The sequence below is a fragment of the Triticum dicoccoides genome, chromosome 7A (genome assembly GCF_002162155.2).
Source record: "Triticum dicoccoides isolate Atlit2015 ecotype Zavitan chromosome 7A, WEW_v2.0, whole genome shotgun sequence".
Classification (NCBI taxonomy): Eukaryota; Viridiplantae; Streptophyta; class Magnoliopsida; order Poales; family Poaceae; genus Triticum; species Triticum dicoccoides.
The window spans coordinates 2,014,132-2,024,662 of record NC_041392.1 but is presented as its reverse complement, the minus strand read 5'-3'; positions in this window follow the sequence as shown (position 1 = coordinate 2,024,662).

Sequence of the window (10,531 nt, the reverse complement as noted above, 5' to 3'; positions counted from 1 at the left end):
GGTGCCTTGGGGAGGAGGGATTCCTCCCCCTTGGCCACACCCCCTAGGAGATTAGATCTCCTAGGGCCGGAGCCCCCCCCTTGGCCCTCCTATATATAGTGGGGGAGATGGAGGACTTCTTACCTTTGCCTTTGGTGCCTCCCTCTCCCTCTCCAACACCTCCTCCTCCTCCATAGCGCTTGGCGAAGCCTTGCCGGAGTACTGCAGCTTCATCAACACCACGCCGTCGTGCTGCTGCTGGTGCCATCTCCCTCAACCTCTCCTTCCCCCTTGCTGGATCAAGAAGGAGGAGACGTGGCTGTTCCGTACGTGTGTTGAACGCGGAGGTGCCGTCCGTTCGGTGCTAGGATCTCCGGTGATTTGGATCACGTCGTGTACGACTACCTCATCCCCGTTCTTTGAACGCTTCCGCTCGCGATCTACAAGGTACGTAGATGCATCTAATCACTCGTTGCTAGATGAACTCATAGATGGATCTTGGTGAAGCCGTAGGAAAATTTTTGTTTTCTGCAACGTTCCCCAATAGTGGCATCATGAGCTAGGTCTATGCGTAGTTCTTCTTGCGCGAGTAGAACACAATTTGTTATGGGCGTAGATGTTGTCAACTTTCTTGCCGCTACTAGTCTTATCTTGCTTCAACGGTATTGTGGGATGAAGCGGCCCGGACCAACCTTACACGTACGCTTACGTGAGACCGGTTCCACCGACTAACATGCACAAGTTGCATAAGGTGGCTGGCGGGTGTCTGTCTCTCCTACTTTAGTTGGAGCGGATTCGATGTAAAGGGTCCTTATGAAGGGTAAATAGAAGTTGACAAATCACGTTGTGGCTTTCACGTAGGTAAGAAAACGTTCTTGCTAGAACCCTACTTCAGCCACGTAAAACTTGCAACAACAATTAGAGGACGTCTAACTTGTTTTTTGCAGCAAGTGCTTTGTGATATGATATGGCCAAAGTTGTGATGAATGATGAATGATCTATATGTGATGTATGAGATGTTCATGCTATTGTAATAGGAATCACAACTTGCATGTCTATGAGTATGACGGTGTCATGTCGGTGACAAGATGATCATGGAGCCCCAAGATGGAGATCAAAGGAGCTATGTGATATTGGCCATATCATGTCACTATTATTATTTGATTGCATGTGATGTTTATCATGTTTTGCATCTTGTTTACTTAGAACGACGGTAGTAAATAAGATGATCCCTCATAATAATTTCAAGAAGTGTTTCCCCTAACTGTGCACCGTTACGACAGTTCGTTCGTTTCTAAGCATCACGTGATGATCGGGGGTGGTAGATTCCAACGTTCACATACAACGGGTGTAAGACAGATTTACACATGCAAACACTTAGGTTGACTTGACGAGCCTAGCATGTGCATAGACATGGCCTCGGAACACAGAAGACCGAAAGGTCGAGCATGAGTCGTATAGAAGATACGATCAACATGAAGATGTTCACCGAAGTTGACTAGTCTGTCTCACGTGATGATCGGACACGGCCTAGCTAACTCGGATCATGTTATACTTAGATGACTAGAAGAGGGATGTCTATCTAAGTGGGAGTTCATTATAATTTGATTAGATGAACTTAATTATCATGAACATAGTCTAAATTTTTTACAAATATGTCTTGTAGATCAAATGGCCAACGTAGTCCTCAACTTTAATGCGTTCCTAGAGAAAACCAAGCTGAAAGACGATGGCAGCAACTACACGGACTGGGTCCGGAACCTGAGGATCATCCTCATAGCTGCCAAGAAAGATTATGTCCTACAAGCACCGCTGGGTGACGCACCTGTTCTCCCTGCAGAACAAGACGTTATGAACGCTTGGCAGGCACGTACCGATGACTACTCCCTCGTTCAGTGCGGCATGCTTTACAGCTTAGAGCCGAGGCTCCAAAAGCGTTTTGAGAGACATGGAGCATATGAGATGTTCGAAGAGCTGAAAATGGTTTTTCAAGCTCATGCCCGGGTCGAGAGATATGAAGTCTCCGACAAATTCTTCAGCTGTAAGATGGAGGAAAATAGTTCTGTCAGTGAGCACATACTCACTTTGTCTGGGTTACATAACCGCTTGACTCAGCTGGGAGTTAATCTCCCGGATGACGCAGTCATTGACAGAATCCTTTAGTCGCTTCCACCGAGCTACAAGAGCTTTGTGATGAACTTCAGTATGCAGGGGATGGAAAAGACCATTCCTGAAGTATTTGCTATGTTGAAATCAGCAGAGGTAGAAGTCAAGAAGGAACATCAAGTGTTGATGGTCAATAAAACCACTAAGTTCAAGAAGGGCAAGGGTAAAAAGAACTTCAAGAAGGACGGCAAGGGAGTTGCCGCGCCCGGCAAGCAAGCTGCCGGGAAGAAGCCAAAGAATGGACCCAAGCCCGAGACTGAGTGCTTTTATTGCAAGGAAAGTGGTCACTGGAAGCGGAACTGCCCCAAATACTTAGCGGACAAGAAGGCCGGCAAAACAAAAGGTATATGTGATATACATGTAATTGATGTGTACCTTACCAGTACTCGTAGTAGCTCCTGGGTATTTGATACCGGTGCAGTTGCTCACATTTGTAACTCAAAGCAGGAGCTGCGGAATAAGCGGAGACTGGCAAAGGACGAGGTGACGATGCGCGTCAGGAATGGTTCCAAGGTCAATGTGATCGCCGTCAGCATGCTACCTCTACATTTACCAACGGGATTAGTTTTAAACCTCAATAATTGTTATTTAGTGCCAGCTTTGAGCATGAACATTGTATCGGGATCTCGTTTAATTCGAGATGGCTACTCATTTAAATCCGAGAATAATGGTTGTTCTATTTATATGAGAGATATGTTTTATGGTCATGCTCCGATGGTGAATGGTTTATTCTTCCTCGAACGTAATGCTACACATGTTCATAGTGTGAAAACCAAAAGATGTAAGGTTGATAACGATAGTCCCACATACTTGTGGCACTGCCGCCTTGGTCACATAGGTGTCAAACGCATGAAGAAGCTCCATGCAGATGGACTTTTAGAGTCTCTTGATTATGAATCATTTGACACGTGCGAACCATGCCTCATGGGTAAAATGACCAAGACTCCGTTCTCAGGAACAATGGAGTGAGCAACCAACTTATTGGAAATCATACATACTGATGTGTGCGGTCCAATGAGTGTTGAGGCTCGCGGTGGCTATCGTTATGTTCTCACCCTCACTGATGACTTGAGTAGATATGGGTATATCTACTTAATGAAACACAAGTCTGAAACCTTTGAAAAGTTCAAGGAATTTCAGAGTGAGGTTGAGAATCAACGTGACAGGAAAATCAACTTTCTACGATCAGATCGTGGAGGAGAATACTTGAGTCAGGAATTTGGCACACACTTAAGAAAATGTGGAATAGTTTCACAACTCATGCCGCCTGGAACACCTCAGCGTAATGGTGTGTCCGAACATCGTAATCGCACTCTATTAGATATGGTGCGATCTATGATGTCTCTTACCGATTTACTGCTATCTTTTTGGGGCTATGCTTTAGAGACTGCCGCATTCACTTTAAATGGGGCTCCGTCGAAATCCGTTGAGACGACACCGTATGAATTATGGTTTGGAAAGAAACCTAAGCTCTCGTTTCTAAAAGTTTGGGGATGCGATGCTTATGTCAGGAAACTTCAACCTGAAAAGCTCGAACACAAATCGGAAAAATGCGTCTTCATAGGATACCCTAAAGAAACTATTGGGTATACCTTCTACCTCAGATCCGAAGGCAAGATCTTTGTTGCCAAGAATGGGTCCTTTCTAGAGAAGGAGTTTCTCTCGAAAGAAGTAAGTGGGAGGAAAGTAGAACTTGATGAAGTATTACCTCTTGAACCGGAAAATGGCGCAACTCAAGAAAATGTTTCTGAGGTGCCTGCACCGACTAGAGAGGAAGTTAATGATGATGATCAAGATACTTCTGATCAAGCTCCTACTGAAATTCAAAGGTCCACAAGGACACGTTCCGCACCAGAGTGGTACGGCAACCCTGTCTTGGAAATCATGTTGTTAGACAACGGTGAACCTTCGAACTATGAAGAAGCGATGGCGGGCCCGGATTCCGACAAATGGCTAGAAGCCATGAAATCCGAGATAGGATCCATGTATGAAAACGAAGTATGGACTTTGACTGACTTGCCCGTTGAGCGGCGAGCCATAGAAAACAAATGGATCTTTAAGAAGAAGACAGACGCGGATGGTAATGTGACCATCTATAAAGCTCGGCTTGTCGCTAAGGGTTATCGACGAGTTCAAGGGGTTGACTACGATGAGACTTTCTCACCGGTAGCGAAGCTGAAGTCCGTCCGAATCATGTTAGCAATTGTCGCATTTTATCATTATGAAATATGGCAAATGGACGTCAAAACGGCATTCCTTAATGGTTTCCTTAAGGAAGAATTGTATATGATGCAGCCGGAAGGTTTTGTCGATCCTGAGTATGCTGACAAGGTGTGCAAGCTCCAACGCTCGATTTATGGGCTGGTGCAAGCATCTCGGAGTTGGAACATTCGCTTTCATGAGATGATCAAAGCGTTTGGGTTTACACAGACTTATGGAGAAGGCTGTGTTTACAAGAAAGTGAGTGGGAGCTCTGTAGCATTTCTCATAGTATATGTAGATGACATACTTTTGATGGGAAATGTTATAGAACTCTTGGACAGCATAAAGGCCTACTTGAATAAGAGTTTTTCAATGAAGGACCTTGGAGAAGCTGCTTATATATTAGGCATCAAGATCTACAGAGATAGATCAAGACGCCTCATAGGTCTTTCACAAAGCACATACCTTGATAAGATATTGAAGAAGTTCAATATGGATCAGTCTAAGAAGGGGTTCTTGCCTGTATTGCAAGGTGTGAAATTGAGCTCGGCTCAATGTCCGACCACGGCAGAAGATATAGAAGAGATGAGTGTCATCCCCTATGCCTCAGCCATAGGTTCTATTATGTATGCCATGCTGTGTACCAGACCTGATGTAAACCTTGCCGTAAGTTTGGTAGGTAGGCACCAAAGTAATCCCGGCAAGGAACACTGTACAGCGGTCAAGAATATCCTGAAGTACCTGAAAAGGACTAAGGAAATGTTTCTCGTTTATGGAGGTGACGAAGAGCTCATCGTAAAGGGTTACGTCGACGCTAGCTTTGACACAGATCTGGATGACTCAAAGTCACAAACCGGACACGTGTATATTTTGAATGGTGGGGCAGTAAGCTGGTGCAGTTGCAAGCAGAGCGTCGTGGCAGGATCTACATGTGAAGCGGAGTACATGGCAGCCTCGGAGGCAGCACATGAAGCAATTTGGGTGAAGGAGTTCATCACCGACCTAGGAGTCATACCCAATGCGTCGGGGCAGATCAAGCTCTTCTGTGACAACACTAGAGCTATTGCACTTGCCAAGGAGCCCATGTTTCACAAGAAGACAAGGCACATCAAGCGTCGTTTCAACTCCATTCGTGAAAATGTTCGAGATGGAGACATAGAGATTTGTAAAGTACATACGGACCTGAATGTAGCAGATCCGTTGACTAAACCTCTCCCTAGAGGAAAACATGATCAACACCAGAATTCCATGGGTGTTCGATTCATCACAATGTAACTAGATTATTGACTCTAGTGCAAGTGGGAGACTGTTGGAAATATGCCCTAGAGGCAATAATAAAAGCATTATTATTATATTTCCTTGTTCATGATAATTGTCTTTATTCATGCTATAATTGTGTTATCCGGAAATCGTGATACATGTGTGAATAACAGACACCAACATGTCCCTAGTAAGCCTCTAGTTGACTAGCTCGTTGATCAATAGATAGTCATGGTTTCCTGACTATGGACATTGGATGTCATTGATAACGAGATCACATCATTAGGAGAATGATGTGATGGACAAGACCCAATCCTAAACATAGCACAAGATCGTATAGTTCGTTTGCTAGAGTTTTTTCCAATGTCAAGTATCCTTTCCTTAGACCATGAGATCGTGTAACTCCCGGATACCGTAGGAGTGCTTTGGGTATACCAAACGTCACAACGTAACTGGGTGACTATAAAGGTATACTACGGGTATCTCCGAAAGTGTCTGTTGGGTTGACACGGATCAAGACTGGGATTTGTCACTCCGTATGACGGAGAGGTATCACTGGGCCCACTCGGTAATGCATCATCATAATGAGCTCAAAGTGACCAAGTGTCTGGTCACGGGATCATGCATTACGGTACGAGTAAAGTGACTTGCCTGTAACGAGATTGAACGAGGTATTGGGATACCGACGATCGGATCTCGGGCAAGTAACATACCAATTGACAAAGGGAATTGTATACGGGGTTGCTTGAATCCTCGACATCGTGGTTCATCCGATGAGATCATCGAGGAGCATGTGGGAGCCAACATGGGTATCCAGATCCCGCTGTTGGTTATTGACCGGAGAGCGATCTCGGTCATGTCTGCATGTCTCCCGAACCCCTAGGGTCTACACACTTAAGGTTCGGTGATGCTAGGGTTGTAGGGATATGTATATGCAGTAACCCGAATGCTGTTCGGAGTCCCGGATGAGATCCCGGACATCATGAGGAGTTCCGGAATGGTCCGGAGGTAAAGATTTATATATGGGAAGTCCTATTTCGGCCATCGGGACAAGTTTCGGGGTCATCGGTATTGTACCGGGACCACCGGAAGGGTCCCGGGGGTCCACCGGGTGGGGCCACCTGTCCCGGGGGGCCACATGGGCTGTAGGGGGTGCGCCTTGTCCTACATGGGCCAAGGGCACCAGCCCCAAGAGGCCCATGCGCCTTGGGTTTCAAGGAGGAAGAGTCCTAGGAGGGGAAGGCCCCTCCTAGGTGCCTAGGGGAGGAGGGATTCCTCCCCCTTGGCCGCACCCCCTAGGAGATTAGATCTCCTAGGGCCGGCGCCCTCCCCCCCCTTGGCCCTCCTATATATAGTGGGGGAGATGGAGGACTTCTTACCTTTGCCTTTGGTGCCTCCCTCTCCCTCTCCAACACCTCCTCCTCCTCCATAGCGCTTGGTGAAGCCCTGCCGGAGTACTGCAGCTTCATCAACACCATGCCGTCCTGCTGCTGCTGGTGCCATCTCCCTCAACCTCTCCTTCCCCCTTGCTGGATCAAGAAGGAGGAGACGTGGCTGTTCCGTACGTGTGTTGAACGCGGAGGTGCCGTCCGTTTGTTGCTAGGATCTCCGGTGATTTGGATCACGTCGTGTACGACTACCTAATCCCCGTTCTTTGAATGCTTCCGCTCGCGGTCTATAAGGTACGTAGATGCATCTAATCACTCGTTGCTAGATGAACTCATAGATGGATCTTGGTGAAACCGTAGGAAAATTTTTGTTTTCTGCAACGTTCCCCAAACAAAAGAGGATCCTATAACCTGATGAACCTGCCCTTGATAGAGTCACAAGGCAGAAAGCAAGGATGGCGACTGCGACAGACCATCAGGAAATTATGCTGCGCATGGACTCTCAGACCTCGGTGCAAACGGGTGATGAGTTGCCGCCCATGGATGAAGGAACCACTCTCAGCATGGATGGAAATGGCACTGTCTGCCTAGATGAAGCAGGAACCATCTGCATTGATGAAGCAGGCACTGTCCACACAGACCTCAGCCCTGTTGCACCTTCTATTGACAGGAACGCTGTCATCAATGAAGAAGAACAGCAGCTTGTGCTTCAATCAGGCAAGTTGACCTTTGCAATGCTATCTTTTACTAGTGCATTTTCCAAATGGAATGATCATGTATGCTTTTGTTGATTCCTGCATTTGTTGATTTCTATTCTAATTTATGAGTTCAGTTTCATTTTCAGATGCAATGACTCCCAAGACTAGACTTAGAAAGGGCAAAGGGCTAGAGAGGATCACCAAGTCGCTTGGTAGCAAGGTGCCTATCCAAATTGCCGAAGGGATGATTCGTCCAGAGAAGCCTCTGCAGGCAGCAAAGCTTGCTTCTGAGTGTGGACTCGTTGCAAAAAGCCATCTTCCGGTTCTTCCTCACTTCAAGCTATACAAAAAAATGCTAGTCTATTGGAGAACTACATTGGGAAAGTTGTTGTAAGCTACTTGTTTCATAATTAATGTGCTATCTATTTTCTGTTACACCTATGCATGATCACTAATATTGTTCCTACCTTGTTTGCTATCTTGGTAGGCAAATTTTGAGATGAACACGGACTCGGAGACCATCAAGACCTCGTGCAAAGATATTCTATAGAAATATTCAAAGAACAGACGCCATCAGATCAAGAAGAAGTATTTTGATACCGTAGCCGCAAATAAAGTCAGCATTAAGTCTCCGGTGCCTGATCTAACGGATGGTGAATGGCAAGCTCTGGTGGAGATGTGGTCTACCCCAAGACACAAGGTTTGTCTATGCTTCGTTTGATGCTTTATGTTCTGCACATGATATGCTAGTGCTAGATCATGCTGACAGTATGCTTTTTTGTAGGAAACCTGTTTGTCGAACAAGATGAATCGATAAAAAGTCATGTACAATCAAAGAACTGGTTCCAGGCACTACACAGCACACATTTTTTCCACTGTGAGAACTCTTCTCTAGAGACCTTACCGTTTGATCCTCATTGAATAACATTTCTGATTCTTGCTGAATAACATTTTGATTTTTGTTGAAAAACATTTCAGAAAGAAGAGCATAAGGGTGAGGAGCTGTCTGCGATTGACTTGTTTAAGGCCACCCACAACAGCAAGAAGCACGGGTTTTCGGAGCCAGTCAAGACTGCTATAGTAAGTCACTCCATGCTTTGCCCTGTTTGATTCACAGCCAGCTTTGATGCTTTGATGATTTGATGTTGTTTGACTCGGAGACAGTCAAGAACACATGCTATGTTCCATGCTTTGATGTTGTTTGATAATTCAACAAAGATATCAGAACTTGCTGTAGCTATTTGATGCATTTTTTATGATATGATGAAATTTGATCTGAATGTTAGTTTGATGATCGGCTCACTCGGGAAGCCATCTTATATAGAACCACCATTCTAGGCTTAATGAAGTGATCATATTGTTCCAAATGCATGTCTCCAAGTCACTAGTCATCATCTTCTTGTATAGATTTTGTGTGCTGGTTTGATTACTTCAAATAATCCATTTGTGTGCTGGTTTGGTTTCTCTTGCTTGGTTTGGTTTGCAAAATGTGAAATAGATCTCCCACTAATGCCTATCATTTTCCTCCATATGCTAGCTTGAGATGGAAAAAATGAAGGAAGCGCCGGTACCAGAAGGTGAAGAGCCAAAGTCTGCTGTTGAAATTGTCGAACAATTCCTCAAGACCGAAGTCAAGCAAAGCACATTCCTTAGGAATGTTGGGCTCCAGTCATCTAGGAACAACTCTGGCAAGTTTGCTGCTCATGTTCGTGACCTTGAGCAGAAGCTGGAGAGGTCCGAGCTTCAAGCTGAACTGGTGCAAGAAGAATTGGCGGCAATCAAGATGAAGGCGGAAGAATCTGAAGCTGCACGCGACAAGGAACTTGAGCTGCTGCGCAAGAAGTCTCAAGAACAGGAAGAGAAGTTAGCCCACTTGATGGCTCTCTTTGGAGCTAAGGTAGTTTGATGGCTGTGCTATGAACCTCTTTGTCTTTGAGCTAAGGTAGTTATTGCATTTTGAACCTGTGAACCTAGGAGCTGAGCTGAGAGCTGTTGCATTTTGTTGCATTTTGCTGTTTAAACTAGAGCACATGGATCATGTGAAGTTATGTGATCACTTGTGAACCTGGGCCTTTCTGTGAAGTTATGTGATCTTGTGAACCTGGATCACTTGTGGATCATTTTGTTTATTTTCTGTGAAGTTATGTGGATCACTTGTGCACCTGGGCTTGTGGATCACTTGTGGATCACTTGTGCACCTGGGCCTTTCTGTTTATAGTTATCCAAAATGAGAACCTGGGCTCTAAAAAGGCCAAGGCTCAAACAAGAATTAGACCAAAAAGGCTTGGGCCTAAAAAAGAAATGACTGTAAGAAAAAAATTATAAAAGGTTGCATAACAGAAAATAAAAAGGCCAAGGCCCAAAATCGAACTAGACTAAAAAAGGCTGTGGCCCAAAACAATAGTGGAATATAAAAAAATCATCAGAAAAAGGCTCCATTCCCAGAAAATAAAAGGCCAAATTATTGGGCCAGGCCCATGCAGATAAGAAAAATAAAGATAAAAAAATTAAATGGGCTGAATTATTGGGCTTGGCCCATCAAGACGGCTGAAATGGACCAGGCTGATTCTATTTTATGACCTTTTCATTTGGTCATAAGTCTGCCTCGTCAGCTTGCCACGGTGGATCTGACGTGGTGTGGTCGGATTGCTAGTGACCAAAACAGTTAGTCGTTAAATCTACGACCTTTTTTTTGGTCGTAAACGTTTGCGACCATTCCAGAAGAAAGGTCGCTATAGTTAGTTTACGACGGCCAGCTTTTGACCTTATGTTTTTGGTCACAAAAAGGTCACAAATGGAAATTTGTGACCATTCAGTGACCAATACTGGTGGTCACAA